The sequence below is a fragment of the Lissotriton helveticus genome, chromosome 5_1 (genome assembly GCF_964261635.1).
Source record: "Lissotriton helveticus chromosome 5_1, aLisHel1.1, whole genome shotgun sequence".
Lineage (NCBI taxonomy): Eukaryota > Metazoa > Chordata > Amphibia > Caudata > Salamandridae > Lissotriton > Lissotriton helveticus.
The window spans coordinates 2,084,041,102-2,084,061,526 of NC_136065.1; positions in this window are offsets into that span (position 1 = coordinate 2,084,041,102).

Below are 20,425 nucleotides of genomic sequence, written 5' to 3' on the forward strand. Positions count from 1 at the left end.
GGTGGTGCTGGGCAAGGGCAGTCTTTATTTGGCCTTTATTGACCTGAAGACTGCCTTTGACCTGGTACCAAGGGAGGAGCTTTGGAGGGTCCTGCAGGGGCTGGGACTACCCGCCTACATCCTGTCGCTTCTTGTCAAACTCCATTCAGATAACTATGCACAGGTGCGGTGGGGCAAGGACGGGGAGAAAACCAACAGAATCCCAGTGCAAAGGGGTGTCCGCCAGGGCTGTGTGCTGGCCCCCACACTATTCTCATTATATGTGAATGGTGTGGTTGAATATCTGCTCAAGGAACCCGCAGACGCCCCGTCCCTGGCGGGCACCCGGATACCAACCTTGCTCTTTGCCGACGACACCTTGCTCATCGCCAAAACACCGCAGGGTCTCCAAAAGCTCCTCACTCGTTTCCAGGAGTTTTGCTCCCTCAGGGGCCTCATAATTAATGTGGACAAGACTAAATTTCTATCCATGAACCCTCCAAAAAACCCTGGGCCACCCCCGTTTCTAAATTCTGTCGCACTGGAAAGGGTCCTCGAGTTTGATTACTTGGGGATTCGCCTTAGTAACTCTATGAGTTGGACCCCACACATTAACAAGATGTTACTTAACCATAAAAGGGTGGCGGGTGCCATACTCAGGGAACATCGTTCTTCCTCTAAACATTGTATCTCCCCAGCAATAGACATTTACAAAGCCAGAGGGGTTCCAGCGGCTTTGTATGGGGCGGAGTTGTGGGGCTCCACAAACCTAGAGGCACTGGGTAAAGCTGAAAACAAATTTTTGAAAGATCTTTTGCTACTTCCAACAAGCACACCTACTGTCCCAGTGCTTCTCGACACGGGCTGCAAATCGATCACGGACCAGGCGCGATTGCGGCCTCTGCTCTTGTGGGCCCGTTTATGGAGGGTACCGGAGCTAGCCTCCTACGCAGCTGGCCTGTCTGAAGTAATTGCAATGGAAGGATGGCATCGCATAAAATGGTTAAGAGACATCAAGAGCCTCCTGGTGGAGTTGGGCTTGGAAGACTGCTGGGTTACCCGCTCTGCCCCTCCAAAAGCCACCCTGAAAAAGGTATATTGGGACTGGGTAACCAACAAACTCATTTGCTATCCCCGCCACTGCAATTCAACCGCTGCATTTCTACGAATTAAAGACGTTGTAGCACTTGAGCCCTACCTGGACTTAATCTCCATTCCCCTGGATAGGGCCCTCTATTTTAAACTCAGAGTGGGCACCTTACCTCTGGCTGACTTGGTGTCTAGGTGGAGATCCCCAACGGCTCAGCCCTCAGCTTTCTGTGCGGTGTGTCTTACAAGGGTTGAGACAGTGGCACACTTCCTTTTTGAATGTCCCGACTACCGTGCCCCAAGGAAGCGCTGGCTGGTACCTCTATGCAGGCTCCTTGGCACTAGACAACATTTGGTGGCTCTCCGCATTTTATTAACTGATACTTCCCCTTTTATTGTCTGCGCTGTCTCCAAATTCCTAAAATGGGCTTGGATGATTCGAGCAAAAAGGCTTTCCATCTCAATTTAATCTTATTTTAATTATTTATTGTATTTTTATCTGACTGTTTTATGAAATTATAACTCTATGTCATTTTTTTAATTCTTGAAATTGCATTTTGTAATGTATTGCTTCTAAGATATTTACGTATCGAAATAAAGCCTTTTTCACTCACTCGCATATATTTATTTTCCAAATTAAGAACTGAATTATTGCATAAATATTGGTATATTGCATGTGCTTGATCACTTTGTCCTAGGTGCATGTTCATGAACAAATCCCGCAAATTGTACAAATTCATCTCTGTTTGCATAAGAGAGTCTTTGGTACTTTTCTGTCAATCAAGAGCCAAGACTATCTGAATCTATATATTGGTTAACAGAGCACAGCACAACAAAATTATACAACTGACTAACAGTTCAGAATTTAATTTGGTAACAATAGCACAACTCCAATGATATGAATAACAAGAAGCTTACAATTGTGATTTGGTAAAGCTTCTTTAGCTTAAGAAGCTTTACCAAATCGCAATTGTTACACAACGTAGTTTTTTGAGCCTTGAAAAAGTCATCTCAAGACGAAACACGTGTTGGCTGTTCTTTTGTTGTTTCTACGTGTCAACAGTGGTGAAGATCTGCGATCAGAATAACTCCCTGTTATTCATATCATTGAAGCTGTGCTATTGTTACCAAACTAAATTCTGACCGATTAGAGTCAGTTGTATAATTTTTTTGTGCTGTGCTCTGTTAACCAATATATTGTTTTGTATATATGGAGGGTTTCCTTTATATAGATTAGCATTGTGGATGGCACAGTGTTAAACATTGAGCACGCTGAAGAAAATCCTGTTCATTTTATAACTTTGTGGCAAACAAATACAGAGGTGCTGGCTGTTGTGAACCACTGCCATCAATTGTCACTATCTGAATCTACCCTGGGGGAGCTACAGTTAAAGAAACATAGAGGTCTTGATATAGTAGAGAAATGTAGAGCAGTTATAACATTAGCCTCAACTCCACAGAGAGCTAGAACGTCGTAGCACTGTGTGGTGCCCAGATACACCCCGACAGTGGATATCTCCCACATCCCACATGCTTTTATTGAAACAAGCCTTGAACAGCACACCCACATCTACCTAGAGAGTCAAGGACGCTTCTGAGACTCCCAGTTTCAGCTGTGGCTGAGCCCCTGAGCAGTGGACCCTGTAATTACTTGCCCTAGTGACCTCATGCCTCCTAGTGCCTCCAACCTGAAGGAAAGCTTTGGGGTCTGGTGCCTAACCCTGCTAGACTGGGGTATGTAAGGGATATTATTTCTGTCCAAAGCATGGGCCTTCGATCTGTGTGTAAAGTGATGAGAGGTTCTTCTACATGAGCCTGTAAGCTGAGGGACAGCCAGGGTAATCAGGCAGTGTCTGGAGGACTGGTCAGACATGTCAGTGTGTGGGCTGTTTTTCTGGCTGTTTGTGTGCCTATTTTATGGTCTGCTGGGTTGGTTTTTAGTGTTGATTTCCGTGGCATTAAAACAAACACGGCCTGCAGCAAACTCAAATCTATGCAGCTTCCATATCTTGCAAACCACTTAAACTGTGTACTTATATAGCACACAACTACCCAGAGGTTTCTCGGCGCTGTACTCATACCGCTGTAGGAACCCTTCCTGGTTTTTCCCTGTGAAGTGTCCATTCCTGGGCACCCCCATGGTGAAACCAGGAATCCCAACGCTGTTGGGGCCGTTGTGGAGATTAAGCAAGCTATTGCCCAGAGTTGCAGCGTGGGACCCATGATTAGAATAGGCACTGAGGCGAGAATATCAGGTCCGAGGAAATTTTGAGCCCGAGACCCGCCGAGGCGGGAATCGAACCCTGATCCCGGGCCAGAGTTCTGCATCAAGGTATGCCGCTCTAACCATTGAATGAATGGTTGGTGGTATTGCACTCTGTCGTCAAACTAGACCACTTATTCGGTACGTGTGCTGCACAAGATTGGTGCCTGCTAAAACTAAATGAAAATTTTCAAAGTTTTCCAATTGTCACAATTTTAATTCATATGCTTTGTTTTTTGATTCATTCCATACTTAAACAAGTGAAGTATGATTAAATGTAATATATACATAAACAATATACAATTGATGTATTATATCATACATTTTTCACAGATCAATTTGTACACAACACAGTTATATACACAACCCAATGCATTTCGGGGTTTGAACCCCTTCGTCAGGGGCCTATAAAAGAAGAAAGAAAAAGGAAACCTAATTAATTACGATGCTTTAAGGAGGGTGTTGATGTATTATCCAAAGCAGTATTTGGTTCTCTTACCTAAGTAACTGGTTGCAGAGTAATTGCGTGTGCTACATAGTTTAGGGAGGATCTAAAAAAATGATAGTCATGTAAGTATATAAACTAAAGCTATAAAAAGCACAGGATATCACATAGTGCTTGAATATAGTTACCTTATATCCGGTAGTTGAAAGACTACCTATAAGTAATTGAAAATTAAAAAAGCCATGAGTTTACCAGAAACAGTCTGATTAATCCTTTTCAGCAAACCACGAGGGTTTGTTCGCCATAAAATGAGTACAAGACTCAATGCTCACCTGAAGATCTGTATTTCTTATCTGTGATGTTTTAGGGGATCTAGTAAAATAAGTAAATAAAGACCGTTGAGGGGCCACTCATACACAATACCGCCAAGTTATGTATAATCGATTTCCAAATCAGAAAACGAAGCGTAATTTTACCTGCGAGCCTTTTTTGAGTTTCTCAGGGTCTCGCTATAACACAGCTTACTCCCGTGCTAGATGGAATAAACAAAATGAGAGCCGTCAGAGGAAATCAGTCGTGAATAACCCCCTTCAAATATGGCCGCCACCAGTTTATGTTTGAGTCCGTTTTTCATTTTTAACATTGGGTCAATCACATTAACATAAGTAAAGGACTAGTGACTCCGGTGTTAGCAGTGAGGGAAGACGCCGGTACAACGCCACCTTCTTTGTATCTCCGGTAAGCGCTAGTGTCACGAAAGCATTTTAACCTGAAGGTAATCGGTTTAGCCAACCGAGTACTAAACGCGGCTCTCATTTTGTTTATACAGATCTTCAGGTGAGCATTGAGTCTTGTACTCATTTTATGGCGAACAAACCCTCGTGGTTTGCTGAAAAGGATTAATCAGACTGTTTCTGGTAAACTCATGGCTTTTTTAATTTTCAATTACTTATAGGTAGTCTTTCAACTACCGGATATAAGGTAGATTCAAGCACTATGTGATATCCTGTGCTTTTTATAGCTTTAGTTTATATACTTACATGACTATCATTTTTTTAGATCCTCCCTAAACTATGTAGCACACGCAATTACTCTGCAACCAGTTACTTAGGTAAGAGAACCAAATACTGCTTTGGATAATACATCAACACCCTCCTTAAAGCATCGTAATTAATTAGGTTTCCTTTTTCTTTCTTCTTTTATAGGCCCCTGACGAAGGGGTTCAAACCCCGAAATGCATTGGGTTGTGTATATAACTGTGTTGTGTACTAATTGATCTGTGAAAAATGTATGATATAATACATCAATTGTATATTGTTTATGTATATATTACATTTAATCATACTTCACTTGTTTAAGTATGGAATGAATCAAAAAACAAAGCATATGAATTAAAATTGTGACAATTGGAAAACTTTGAAAATTTTCATTTAGTTAGTGCGCACTGGAGTCCTGGTGATCTAGTGATCCCAGGCCATATTCATTGCTCTAACCATTGAGCCACCCACACTTCTCCAGCATTTATACAGCATTTCTTTAAAAGTTCAAAACTGCCTCCTTTTGGAAATATGGGCCACTTTTTTAGCTATCTAATTCAGTAATGGGGCCACTTTTATTTTGGTACCTGGGCCTATTTTGTTTCCCAGTCTGACCCTGGGGATACCGCTCCCCGAAAAGTAGATCTGCCATCTGAATCCTGATCATTTATGGTCTGTGTGGCCTGAGTGGTAGCTCTGCCCTGTAAAGTAAGCTTATTACAAGGTCCAAAATAGTGTCTGAACTGGGAACTACGTATTTGCCCTGTGGACGACTCTTAATAGAGAGTCACCTCCCTCCAGACAATGAAGCAGCATTAGGTGGCCAAGCCCATACTTTGCACAGCCTTCGCCCTGTACACAGTTCTTCACAGAAAGTTCACTCCATCCAGACACCCAAGCCACATCAGGAGGCCAAGCATAATGCAAAACTCATTAGCAATACAAAAGGTATAGAGAGTTTGCTCTACATGTTGCATACTAAATAGGTTTCAATGAGATAAGCTTATCACAAACTAACACATTTATTGGATGATGTCATCTATAATGTCATTCAACATGTGAGGAGTGAAGTAATTTGTGAGGTCATAAGCAATGCATGACGAGGGCATAAGCTTTAGTGTGCTCACTGAACTATAGCTGGTAAATTGCAGTGTTTTTTTGGTTGAAAATGTAACTCTATGACTGACATTGTCAGCTAACTATAACGTCGCTATAACTTTTTAAACAAGCCCTAAATCGTGATGTTCATAGCAAACACGCATTCACAGGGCAAGAAAAACAGCAGCATGGCTCCATGTGACCAATGCTATTTATTTTAAATTCCACACAGGTGCAAAAATATATATGCAGTATTTCTAAAGCGCAAACCTTAGCAAAAGGCAGCAGAGCACTGTACATGGTCAAAGACAAGCATATCCTGAACAAGTGTTAGGAGAGGTGCTGGGCTGTGGATGGTTAATGCATTGTGATGTACTGTTCTTTAAAAAGGCGAGTCTTCAACTCTTTACTAAATCAAACTCTTTCCTGAATTGGAGCATCATTGGGGTAGGCCTGATGGATACATGGATGTGGTACCAAATAGTCAGGGCAAAGATGGAAAAACCCCCCTATCTTGTTTTTTCTTTTTATGATTCTTAGTCTGCAGTCTTACGGTGTCCTGGCTGCGGGTTTGCAGAGAACCACCAGAGATGGTGAGTGTGTCCATAAGATAAGCGGGGGTGCTGGTCGTGATAGATCTGTAAACAATGCCCTTGGTTCTGAAACAGACTAGCAAGGGGAGGGAATGGAGTTCCGTCAGGAGGAGGGTGATGTGATCTTATTTCTTCAGACCCTTGATGAGACATACTATAATGTGTAGGATACTCCTAAGGGCTGGCAGTGTGGAGTGGGCAGACATGGTGTAGGGCACTACCACCATCCAGATGCGACAGTACAAGGTTTTGGAAGAAATGGTTTGACTTTTTTTTAGAAGAAACAGCTGGCCCCAGGCTGTCTTTGTGTTTTTGCCATTGTTTCTTTTGAGGGTGAGGTTGGTGTCCAGAGTGAATCCAAGTGACTTGGCATTCAGTGAAAGTTGGGGTTCAAAGCTACCAAGGTTCATGTCTTTGAGCCAGGTGTGTAATGTGTCTTGTTTGTTATTCTTTGCATACATGAACTAATAATATCACAGTGAGACCAGTGATCTCGTGTGGGTGCCATCTAACAGTTAAAGAAGATGTTAGACCCTATGAATTAATGAAAATAGGTCCTCGGCTACGCACATTCTACTTTTATAAATATTAAAGGTTTGATGACTCATGCTGCCTCCCATGGAGTGCTACCATTGAAGTGTATTAGGGGCTCTTTACATCTCAAAAGTATGAATGATCATCACTCTTCTTCTCACAATCAACTCTTACTGCATCCAATACAGAAAGCCATCATTTGTGCCATTATGTGTAATTACTTCACTGCAGCAGACATTTGTAATGCCTTTGTGTATTTAAGCCTGACATTAAAATGGCTTGCCTTATGGTTTACCCAGCTGCGCTTTACATGGGCAGGTACTGTCCGGTGCTGAGTACCTGCACTTCTTGGCACTGCTACAACACATTTAATGGGTGAATGTTGGTAATTCTCAGCACTGTTACAATACATTTAAAGAGAGAGTACGGCACTTGTCAACACAGCTAGAGAGAGTACCTGCACTTCTCAGCACTGCTAAAATACAGTTAATGGGAGAGTACTGCCACTTCTCAGCACTGCTAGAATACATTTAATGGGTGAGTACCTGCACTTCTCAGCACAGCCAGAATATATTTAATAGGAGAGTATCTGCACTTCCCAGCACTGCTAAAATAAATTTAATAGGAGAGTATCTACAATTCTCAGCTGCCTAGCGCCAACACAGGTACCCATGCACCATAGTTGCATGCAATGTTTGTTTATGTGCAGGAAGGTGTGCCTTCCTGCATGTGAGTAACAAATCACCATTATTGATTGTTTACGTGCAGGAAGGGACACCTTCCCGCACATAACCAATTAATAATTGTGATTTGTTACTTCTATGTGGGCTGCAGAATGCAGCACACATAGAAGTAGCAAATCATCATTATTTAATGATTGTTTATGTGCAGGAAGGGGCACCTTCCTGCACACAAACAATCAATTATGGCGTTTTAGAAAAAGCAACAAGCATTGGTAAAAGCATTAGGTTTCGCCTAGGGGGCTAATAATAGGTTAAGAGGTGTGGGAGCAGTGTATGAGTGCAGGGAGAATGGTATGAGTGCTCTCTGTGCAGAGTGAGTGGAGAATGAATGAAGGTTGATAAGTGTCTGAGTGCAGGGTGAAAGTGCCTTAATGCATGGTGATTGATTTGTGTTCAGTGGAAAATGACAATTGTGTGAGTGCAGAGTGAGAGATGTTACCCTGTACAAGGTAAGAGTTGTGCAAGTATAGGGTGAGTGGTATTGATGGAGCAGATTTCATCTGCAGTCAGGCACTGCTTTATTTGTGTGCTTCAGACAGACTGCATTTAAATTTGACACGCACCTTTTGGTGCGAGTTAAAAACATGGCACATGAAAAATATGAAAGTGAGGCCTAGTCAGTCTGAAATGCTTGTGCTGAATTAACATGTGTTTTTGCAGTGTAGAGAAAAGTGGCCTTTTTGGTTGTGAAGAATAACCATAGAATGTGTTCTCTATTCCCAGCATTTTTCCTTATAATGTACACCCCTGTCCCTGTCTTCAGAGACTTTGACTTGTTGCATATTTAGAAAGAAAAATATATATATTGCAGTTTGTGACTTCGCAAAGGGATTTCAATCACTGTATTCGAGTTTTCCAGGCCACTTCCAGGAGCGGATTTGTGTGGTTTGAGGCGTTGTGGGGACTCGGGAGGGGAATTTTGTTTTAATTGCCTTGACTGCTGCAGTCCTAAACAGCGCTCTTAAACAAACCTGATTATTACGGACTGCACCGTTGTTGGGAGAAACACTTACCTTGCATGCAGTGGCAGTGCATGCTGGGATCTGTGGTTTTCTACAGGAACTACAGGTCTGTACGTGACTTTGGCCTGACCAATCAGGATGACCATGAAAGGCGGAGCGACTGGAGGTATTTAAATGGACTGTTGCTAGCTTTGGGGTGAGAGCTGGCATTTGATAAAGGCAAATGCCGAAACGCGTCATGCCTATGGTCAAGAAATAAAGCCCCTTCATACAGTACCCCATGGTGTCTCTCCGGTCTCTTCTTAACGAAAGGATCTTCGGGTGACATATGCTGCGCGCAAGTCCTGGGCGCGCATTGGAGAGACCCGTCTCAGCAAAGGGAAAAAGCGATCTGGACAGCCTCTGCAACTTTTTTTTTTTCTTTCTTCATGGTAGTGAAATGCTCTGACCCACCACACCTGCCCTCGTTACCTGGCCGTTGCAGATTGAAGTTTGTGACTTTGCAAAGGGATCTCAATCACTGTATTTGAGTTTTCCAGGCCACTTCCAGGAGCGGATTTGTGTGGTTTGAGGCGTTGTGGGGACTCGGGAGGGGAATTTTGTTTTAATTGCCTTGACTGCTGCAGTCCTAAACAGCGCTCTTAAACAAACCTGATTATTACGGACTACACCGTTGTTGGGAGAAACACTTACCTTGCATGCAGTGGCAGTGCATGCTGGGATCTGTCATTTTCTACAGGAACTACAGGTCTGTACGTTACTTTGGCCTGACCAATCAGGATGACCATGAAAGGCGGAGCGACTGGAGGTATTTAAATGGACTGTTGTTAGAGTTGGGGTGAGAGCTGGCATTTGATAAAGGCAAATGCCGAAACGCGTCATGCCTATGCTCAAGAAATAAAGCCCCTTCCTACAGTACCCCATGGTGTCTCTCCGGTCTCTTCTTAACGAAAGGATCTTCAGGTGACATATATATATATATATACGCAGGCAAAGCAACAAGAGGGCGCGGAAACTGGCAACAAAAGAGACGCAACTGGAACAAGTGAAAATTAATATCAACACAGACCGAACTATCGTTAATCTAACTAACATTGAGCTCAATGAGGCGGAAAAACAACTATTAGCCCTGGGCCTCAGCTATTGTCCCGAAAGTAACTTTGACTTTGTTAAAACCAGAATAGATGTTTACAAATTCATCAGAAAGTTGAAATTAACCAAGTACTTTGCCATCAAAAAACCCGATACAAAAGAACAACGGAAGACACCACAATCATCTCATGACACTGTGGGCCTTGCAGTAAAAGAAATCCCCTTGTTACGAACACTGCGCAATTTAAGAACTGAAGAGACAGATGAAATGACTCTAAACACGCAAGAATTACTGCAAGAAGAAAATATCTCAAGAAATAGAGGAGAAAAAACTCCATTCAAAGCCCCGTCAACATTTGTCCCGATCATGCCGAGAGATGCAGTTGATGTCTTTCACGATAGGGTGGTGGATGAATTAAAATCGCTCTATAAAAGAACGTGCACTAGTAAACCTAAAATCAAAACCAAGGACATACAATATTTTCAACTCATTGGCCAAACTAAAGAACAATGACTCAGTAGTGATCAATCGGGCAGACAAAGGGGGCAATATTGTCCTGTGGGATAAGAAAATGTATAGAGAGGAAGCAAGTAGGCACCTTAATGAAGCGGAATGTTATGAAGTTTCCAATGGAGCAGCAGTTCATAAAGCCAATGAGCTGTTTAGAAAAGATCTCAACAAATGGACACGCGAAGATTTAATCACTAAAGATGAATCTAAATTCTTATTGAACAACCATCCAAAGCTGCCCACGTTTTATCTCATCCCAAAAGTTCACAAGGGAATCAATCCGCTACAAGGAAGACCTATTATTTCCGCACAGAACAGTACCTTTGGGAACATGTCTAAGTACGTGGACTTTCTTTTACAGGAATTTGTAAGGACATTACCCTCTTTCATACAAGACTCTAGAGATTTTCTAGCTAAATTAAACAAAGTCAAATGGGAAGAGGAGTATTTGCTAATAACTCTAGACATTAAATCCCTTTATACTTGTAGCAAACATAATGATGGCCTGACAGCAGTAGAATACTTTTTGAATCATCGCAATATTGAATATTATGGCCACAACAAAATGCTATTAAGTATGATACACTGGTGCCTTCATAATAATAGATTCTTATATGATGGCACAATCTACAGGCAAAAACAAGGAGTGGCGATGGGGGCATGCTTCTCCCCCAGTTACGCATGTTTACAGGTGGGCTGGTGGGAGGAGCATGTCCTCAGGGGGAACACAAAGCCCTATATGACCAACATGTTGTACGTCTATGGAGATTCATAGACAACATATTTATTATCTGGAAAGGTACAGAAGCGAAGGCAATTGAATTCACGGAAATTATTAACAACAACTCATGTAATTTGGAATTCACAGACCAAATAAATGCAACTACTATTAGCTTCCTTGACATCCAGGTAATATTAGGGCATGACAAATAGAAACAAGTTTGTTCCAGAAACCTACAGCAGGGAATACCCTGCTCCATGCCAGTAGTTGTCACCCCAGCCACACCATAGCCAGCCTACCCTATGGTGAATTTCTCAGGGTTAAAAGAGCATGCAGTACAGAACTTGCATGTGAGGAAGAACTTAGTTCAACTAAACAGAGATTATTAGAAAGGGGCTACAATGAGATAAAACTAACAGCTACCCTGCGAAAAGTTGCTCTGATTAAAAGAGAAACCCTGTTACAATCTAGGGTAGACAGAAATAGGGAAGGAACTGTCCCTACTACCAACATAAATGAAGAGAATGACAGTTCCAATAAAACTTGTAGATTCATATCAACCTATAGCAGACAATCTAAGATCATTAGAAAGATTGTCAACAATGAATGGCCTATTGTGATGACTGATGGTATTCTAAAAGACGTACGTTAATAAGCCCAATTTTACCTTTCGTAAGGCCCATTCTATGAAATCAGACTTGGTGAAAACCAGTCCGGAGATTTTTAATAAAGATAACTGGCTTTCTTCCCGAAAAGGCTTCTTTAAATGCTCTTCCTGCCGAGCTTGCAGATTTGGCTCTAATACCACAACATACACCAACGCATTCTCAGATCGACCCATTAAAATCAAAGGGCATTACACTTGTAAAACTGAGTATGCGTTGTATATTTTAACGTGTGAGTGTGGATTAAGGTATGTAGGGAGCACCAAGCTTCCGGTGCAGGCAAAAATCTTACAACACCTAAGAGCCACAGTAAACTCTGACCCGACATACCCAGTTGCTAGACACGTAAAAGCTGAACATGGAGGTAATCTTAATGTTCTCAGCTATTTTGTAATAGATCATGTTCCTAGTAGTAAAAGGGGAGGAGACAGGGAAAAACAACTTAGTCAGTTAGAAACCAGTTACATTGTGGAACTCGAAACCAAGAGCCCACGAGGCCTTAACATTTGCGAAGATCTACACCACTTCCTAGGATAACTCTAATACACTGTGAATATCTTATAACCACAGATGATCATATATACAGGTAGAGCTATTGTGACCAATAATTTGATACATAATATTCGATTTGTAATATTTGGAATTTTGTATAAAATCTGTGTTAGGTATGGGAAAAGGCTTTAAATCACAAAATGTATTGTTTAGATGATCAATTCACATGTACAGGATAATGTGAAGCCAATAAAATGGATTAAACCACATAGTGGAACCAGGAACAACACATAGATAAAGAGAATACACACATCAAAAGGTCACTTATGCTCATCAGGCTATAAGAGTCACCAACAGAAGTAGTAATGTATAAGGTAGTCAAAGGTATACTTCAAAGTAAAACATGGGCAAAAACGTACATGAGATATTGACACAACTGAAATGAATAATTCATCTATTTGGTCGATCAACTGTGATGTATATTGTATTTGTACAGTTATAAATTCTATATCTTAGGATAAAGGATCGTATGCCCTTTTTTCCCTCAACTCCCCCTCTGATGTTAAAAATTACATTGTCGAAGTGTTCATGCAACTTATGCTTCAATATTCCCGGCTGGGAAATGTTAACATTATTCTTCAACTAGTAATGTTTTTAATTTTGAATTTTTTGCACTTAACACTAATGTAGGTGGATACCATGGACCCATGAGTAGTATACCAATTCAGCATAAAAATGAAGGCGCTGTAAAACAGTTTAAGTACAGAGAACTCTGTACACTGGGTAGAATAAGGGAAAAGGATAAAGTATTTCTACGGCAATTTTACTGCTTAACCATTATAATTGTGTGTTCTGTCTGCTTAGAAATTAAAACATATATTAACATTGTTTATATGTGACACTTAGAAAAAGACCGAACTTCATCGTAACACTATTGATCTGTTTTCAGTTTGATTACTGCTGAATTAACAAAATCATGTAGTATGTTGTTTATTTCTACTGTGGGACCATGACCAATCACGAAGGTTTATATGTTTTTTCAAAAGAGGAGGGTTCTAACACACAAAACACCAGCGAACAAGGCGTCAGGGAACGCCGAAACGCGTTAGGTTTTTTTACCACAGCAATGCACAGAAGATTTGACAAATAAATAATACCAGCGGCTGCTGCACGAAGCAAGAGTCCGTCTCTCTCATTTTCTGGCGAGCGCTGCGACAGTGGTAGCGAGGAGAGTGGAACCTGGATATATATGTATATATATATATATATATATATATATTGTTCCACAAAATGCTTGCTGCATTTGAAGGGCACACGACAGGCCTCCGCCCTCCGGGCTTCTCATTTGCACGCTCTCCCACTTTACACTTCATTCAATTGCCCGACGCGTTTCAGGGACATTTCCCCTTCCTCATGGGCTGCTGACAGAATTCTCGAAACTGCACCATACTGTTTGCGAAGTTATTTATTTAGACAAGCCCCCTGTGGGCGTATGCTAAGTGCTACTGCCAACAATGTTATCTGGGACTTGAAGTCTTTATGGTGCACATTAAGTTTTTTTCCTTTTAGTAAGGTCGAGAAGTCTGTGACTTTAAGCAATATTAAAATCCTTCAGTAGGCTGTGTTGTGTTCCTGCGCGCTGAAAATTAACCAAGGAGTTCTGTGCTGACACACATCCAAACAGTTTGGGTGCACAAGCCTCATTCTGCAGATAATCTGTCAAACCTGCAGAAGATGGTGCTCCTTCCACGGCCAAGCTGCCGTGTTGTAAAATTGTTCCACAAAATGCTTGCTGCATTTGAAGGGCACACGACAGTCCTCCGCCCTCCGGGCTTCTCATTTGCAATTTTACTGTTTAACCATTATAATGGTGTGTTCTGTCTGCTTAGAAATTAAAACATATATTAACATTGTTTATATGTGACACTTAGAAAAAGACCGAACTTCATCGTAACACTATTGATCTGTTTTCAGTTTGATTACTGCTGAATTAACAAAATCATGTAGTATGTTAATTATTTCTACTATGGGACCATGACCAATCACGAAGGTTTATATGTTTTTTCAAAAGAGGAGGGTTCTAACTCACAAAACACCAGCGAACAAGGCGTCAGGGAACGCCGAAACGCGTTAGGTTTTTTTACCACAGCAATGCACAGAAGATTTGACAAATAAATAATACCAGCGGCTGCTGCACGAAGCAAGAGTCCGTCTCTCTCATTTTCTGGCGAGCGCTGCGACAGTGGTAGCGAGGAGAGTGGAACCTGGATATATATATATATATATATATATATATATATATATATATATTCACTGAAAAAACCATAGGTTTTACACACGTTATAGTTAGGAAGTAGCATTTACAAAACCTATGAAATTCACTGAAAAAACCATAGGTTTGACACCAGTTATAGTTAGCTGGAAATTTTACTGATATAAAACCAATGAAATTCCACGTTATAGTTAGTTGGACTCACTATAACTTGCGCGTGTAATGCACTGCTGATGACGTCACATATTACATCACTCATGACATCACTGATGACACCATCCAGTGAATGTGTGTCTTTCTGAAAAATAAATATGTGTTATATATGTATATATTATTGAATATCTTAGTGAATACATATATTACTGAGTAATGCTTAAATATTTAAATATATGTATTAGTGTTTCACTTTGTTTATACGTGGCTGCATGGGTTGATGAGTAGGTACATGTGTATGTATATAGGTTATTAGATGTTTTTCTTAGTATCAGTATGAGTGTTTGCATGGTTTGGTGGGGGTATTACTTACTACATAGATGCAAGAATGACTGAGTCTCTGTTTGTATGTGTTTTGAAGACAGCATATGGGCAGGACTGTATGGGTGGATTAGTGTGCATATGTCTGTGTTAGTGAGTGAATGACTGTCTTATTAGTGTCTTTATCAGTAACTACATATGTTTTAATGTAGTATATGTGAATATTGATGTATATAAGTGACTATATGTGAGAGTGAGAGTGAGGGATTGTAAGAGTTCCTGTTTAAATTAGTATGTGTTTCTATAAGTGATTTTTTAAGTAAGTATGTGTAAGTTTCCTTAGAAGTAAAGTGGTAGTGTGTGTATAGTTGTTTATGCAAATAAATGGATGTTCAATAGTTTATTTGCATGTGTGAGTATGTGTGTGAATAACTTTTGGATGACTGTCGGTGTGTAACTACATATGATTAGTGAATATATGTATGAGTGACTATATAGCACTGTTGGTGAATTAGTGCATGTGTATATAGATGGTGGAATTATTGAACTGGTTGTTGTAACTGGTATGGGTATCTCCATTTTTTTGAAAATTTTAGTTTCTATTTTTGAATATGCTTTTCAAGGGTTAGATTACAGTGAAAGGAGGTCTGTCACTGTGTCACAAGGATGGTGTCATCAGTGATGTCATGAGTGATGTAATATGTGACGTCATCAGCAGTGCATTACACGCGCAAGTTATAGTGAGTCCAACTAACTATAACGTGGAATTTCATTGGTTTTATATCAGTAAAATTTCCAGCTAACTATAACTGGTGTCAAACCTATGGTTTTTTTCAGTGAATTTCATAGGTTTTGTAAATGCTACTTCCTAACTATAACGTGTGTAAAACCTATGGTTTTTTCAGTGAATTTCATTGGTTTTTAAAATGCTAATTCAGAAATATCTCGTGTATACAACCTATACTTTTGTCAATAAAGTTCTGGCAATATTTTTTTCGGAAACAAGCCGTTTTCTTCACTGTTCAAGTTGCATAGAGACTCCTTGTAAAGCGATACAGAATTAGAAAGTCTGTACCTTGCCTTTTTTTCAACGCATTAAAATTTGTCTGTAAATAAAAATAGCCTTTCTAAACTTTCGTGCACGACCCAGTGTGCGCACTCTCGGCAACAGTTCTCAATAAAATGGATAGCGCATTTCCAGGCTTTCGTGCGCGACCGACTGCGCGCACCCGCCTATATATTTCGTGAAAACTTTGCAATCTGAACTTATTGAACTTATTGAATTTCTTCATAGACCCATCAAAGAACTTTTAAAATATAAGACTGACATCCTGAAAAGAAAAGCGGTCTTCTATGAGGGAAGAATCAGGGAAGCAATAAATATACAGCGTGAGACCTTTACAATATTAAGGGAACTCACACAACGGCAAGGGAACATTTCTGTGGCTGATCAACCAGACTGTGATTCCTTTCAAACCTTCTTTTTGCGGAAGGTACAGGATATCATTGCTGATATCAACACACGGCCAGCCATAACCATGCCGCCCAGCCTAAATGCCCTGGCGCCCTCTAAGGCTTTGAATAGTTTCCCTCCTATTGATGATAAAGGCTTAGTAGAATTAGTTGGACAGATCAAGTCAGGCTCAAACATAGATCCTTGTCCCCCCAAAATTTTTAAAATGGCCCTTCCAGGCATCCAGCCTCAGGTGCTGAGTCTATTGAATAATTCACTGAAGACAGGCTATCTGCCTGCCCAGATGAAAGAAGCCAGGGCCTCCCCACTTTTAAAGAAAGCCGGTACGGATACGAAAGCCTTAAAAAATTATAGGCCCATCTCGCAGTTACCTTTCCTAGTAAGATTTTGGAAAAGCACGTTCTCAGTACCCTAGCCGGCCATCTGGAAGAACACCATCTTCTCCATGCCAGGCAGGCTGGATTCCGGCCTCAACATAGCACAGAATTAGTTATGGCCTCAGTCGCTGATGAGCTGAGAGTCAGGGCTGATAATAAACAACCATGTGCCCTGATTCTCCTAGACTTATCAGCGGCTTTCGATACGGTCAGCCACACCATCTTACTGGACCGTATCGCGAAATTGGGGATCTCAGGCCAGGTGCTAAAGTGGCTAGAATCCTTCCTGTCAGGTCGAACCCAGAGAGTGCAGCTTGGAGACCAACTGTCTGAGATCAGTGAGGTGACTTGGGGGGTGCCCCAGGGATCGGCTTTATCCCCCCTGCTTTTCAACATTTATTTACAACCACTGGTGGAAGAGCTGATGTGTATGAACTGCGAAGTCTATAATTACGCAGATGATACCCAGCTATTAGTTCGGCTGGATGATACCAAAGAGGCCCAGGAATCCGTGAGGAATCTGCTCAGCTTCACGGTCAACTGGATGACCAACAATCTGTTGAAGGTGAATGCTGACAAAACGGAGGTGCTGGTAATCAGTAACAAAGAGGACCCCTGGAGCGATCTGTATTGGCCTCCAGAATTAGGAACCACCCCGTCTCCTGGCCCTGTGGTAAAAAGCCTAGGACTAAGAATCGACACAGATCTCTCAATGGCCCCTCAAGTCTCTGCTGTCGTCGGTTCCTGCATTGGTGTGTTGAGGCAATTACGAAAATTAGTCCCTATTCTATCTGCCCCCACCTTGCAGTCAATCGTATCTGCCACAGTCATTTCAAGAATTGACTATGGCAATGCCTTGTATCTTGGCCTGCCACAGAAGCTGCTAAGGAAGCTGCAGGTAATACAGAATGATGCAGCCAGACTGGTTCATTCTTTGCCCAGAAACTCGCACGCAACCCCCCTGCTTCAGAAGCTGCACTGGCTTCCAGTGAAATTCCGAGTCCAGTTTAAATGTCTCTGTGTGGCCCAATAAGGCACTTTTTGGGAAAGCCCCAGAGTACATTAAAGAACGTTTGAAGAGGTATACTCCTGGGAGACCCTTGCGCTCTGGAAAAATTTCCAATCTGTCCCAACCTCGGTTCAAATTAAAAACCAAAGGAGGGAGGGCCTTGTCTGTGCTTCTTCCACAATTGTGGAATGCCCTCCCGCCCACCTTGAAGGAGGAATCACAGCTTCTACCTTTCAGAAAGAAATTGAAAACTCATCTTTTTAGACAGGCCTTTATTACAGTCTAGGCGGTAGAATAGCTGAGGGTTTATGGGCATCAGTGTGTTATGTTCTTCTGTTAAGCGCTTAGAGACCGGCGGTGATAGGCGCTATATAAACACTCCTTAACATAACATAACATAACTTATAATACGTCAAAGAGACTAAACCTAGGCTTCTTTTTTAATATTATGAAAATTTTCATTAAATGGAGCCGAATGTCTTTGTACATTTTCGTGTGTGACCGAATGTACACACCTTGGTATTTTAAAAAAATATATAAAAGGTTTTATACTTTAACAATTGTATGCTTGAATCGAGCTCAGAAGATATATTAAATCCGGATGTGTTTGGATTTACTCCTTTTCACGTTTTGAAACTTCGCTGAATTAGACCGCTACTTCCAAATGGCGTACGTGACCAGATACTATCACCGCGTACACGTCCTGAGACGCGCATGTGAAGTCATGTGACTTGAAAACAACACTTCCAATTGGTTCTTAGTAGTTTCTATTCTGCAATTTACACGGAGCACTCCACCCACTTCTCTCACTATCTTTTCTACTCTCAAAAGAGAACAACGTTCAACATCTTTCGAAAGACTTTCTTTTCACGCGATAATGTGAAATACTGAGATTGTTACAGGATTTTCTATCAGATATGTGTTCCCATTTCTGTTGAAGCACTAACACCGTGGAAAATTCCACCGATAGCAGTGATATTTTTAACGCCGAGCACCGGCGATTTTTATCACTTAGAAGCCTTCCTATTATGAAGGTTTTTCTCCTAAGTCTCTGATTCTCAAACTGTGCAACGTGTGCCATAATAAGGTGCTAGGGGCGCCGCGCACACTCTAGTGTGACTAACCATCCATAAATTCCACGGACATCTCTACCCTGTTATCTGCAATTGTGAACATCAAAAGGAGCTGCGCTACGCCCCTGTAAGAGGCCTCACTCCCACTGCTGCAACGGCTTGGCAGTCCTCCAGATGCACAGGAACAGCCCCTCCGATCCATTGAAGTTCTGTGTCGGTCTCAATACCACTTACGAAATGAAAATAAGCACTGAAGAATATTTATGCTGTAGCAGGAGGAGTACTACATGCTTGCAGAATGCATTCTATTACCTATAAAAAAGTGAAACACCCACGCTACAATCATATAGAATACTTCCTCTAAAGAAGCCTGTGAATAACTTTAAAACATCAGGTTAACCTTTTTTTACTCTCTCATCATTGTTAAAGATAAGTATTTACAATACTATATTAAACAATGCCATGGTTGTTGCTTTTTAATTTTAAAAATCTTGCAATCTTTCACAAACCCAATACTCATGGCTTCTTTTTCGTGACAAAAATATTGCAATATTACATACCTACATAGAATAACAGAAAAAACATAAAACTACAAAGGCCAAACAGTCTACTAAACGCGGATTTGTAACCTATGGGGCAGATTTATGTTAACTACTTCATACCCAGATATGCACCAGTTAATGTGCACCACAGTATGCTAGTGCTCCGTTACCCATGGTGTGCCACATTTGAAATGTGGCGCACCATGGTACAAAAACACCATACATGCGTAACACATCTGTGCTGAAAAAGTAATACATTGCTAGAGTTGCATCGCAACTGTGATGCAGCTCCAGCAAGGCTCACCAATGCACTATATTCACAATGCTGCGTCAAGCACATGCACAGTTTTGAAACAGCATGGGCCTGAAAGTCACTGAGTGAAATATCATACATTACAGTCAGCCACTTTCAAGACGCATTCCTTCAGAGGAACACTTACCGTTTATTAGAGGTAGATCGTCCGACTCCACCGGAGGACACCCCTAATAAAAAAGACATATATATAAAATGCGGACTAGCCGCTGTATCGTGCTAGCAAACTTTAACTTAAAAATCGTTAGAAAAAACAAAAGGAATCGAGCAAAATCAGTAGGCCACTGATAGGATCTCTTTTTGACCTCGCTAAAATAGAAACATTAGGAACAACCCCTCATGAGAAATATGAAACTAGTGAGAGAAACCGAGCTCGACGCCATGATGGCTGCACCCACCCCGCCCAAAATAACGACAAACCCTATGCAAATATTATAAATAAATACAACACACCAGCAAAGTAACAGGGTAAAACGTTTTATTAAATAACTATTTACATGGCAGCCTGCTGCAACATGAAAACAACACTTCCAATTGGTTCTTACTAGTTTCTATTCTGGAATTTACACGCAGCACTCCACCCACTTCTCTCACTATCTTTTCTACTCTCAAGAGAGAACAACGTCCTACATTTTTCGGAAGACTTTGGTGAAATGGCTACCGTATC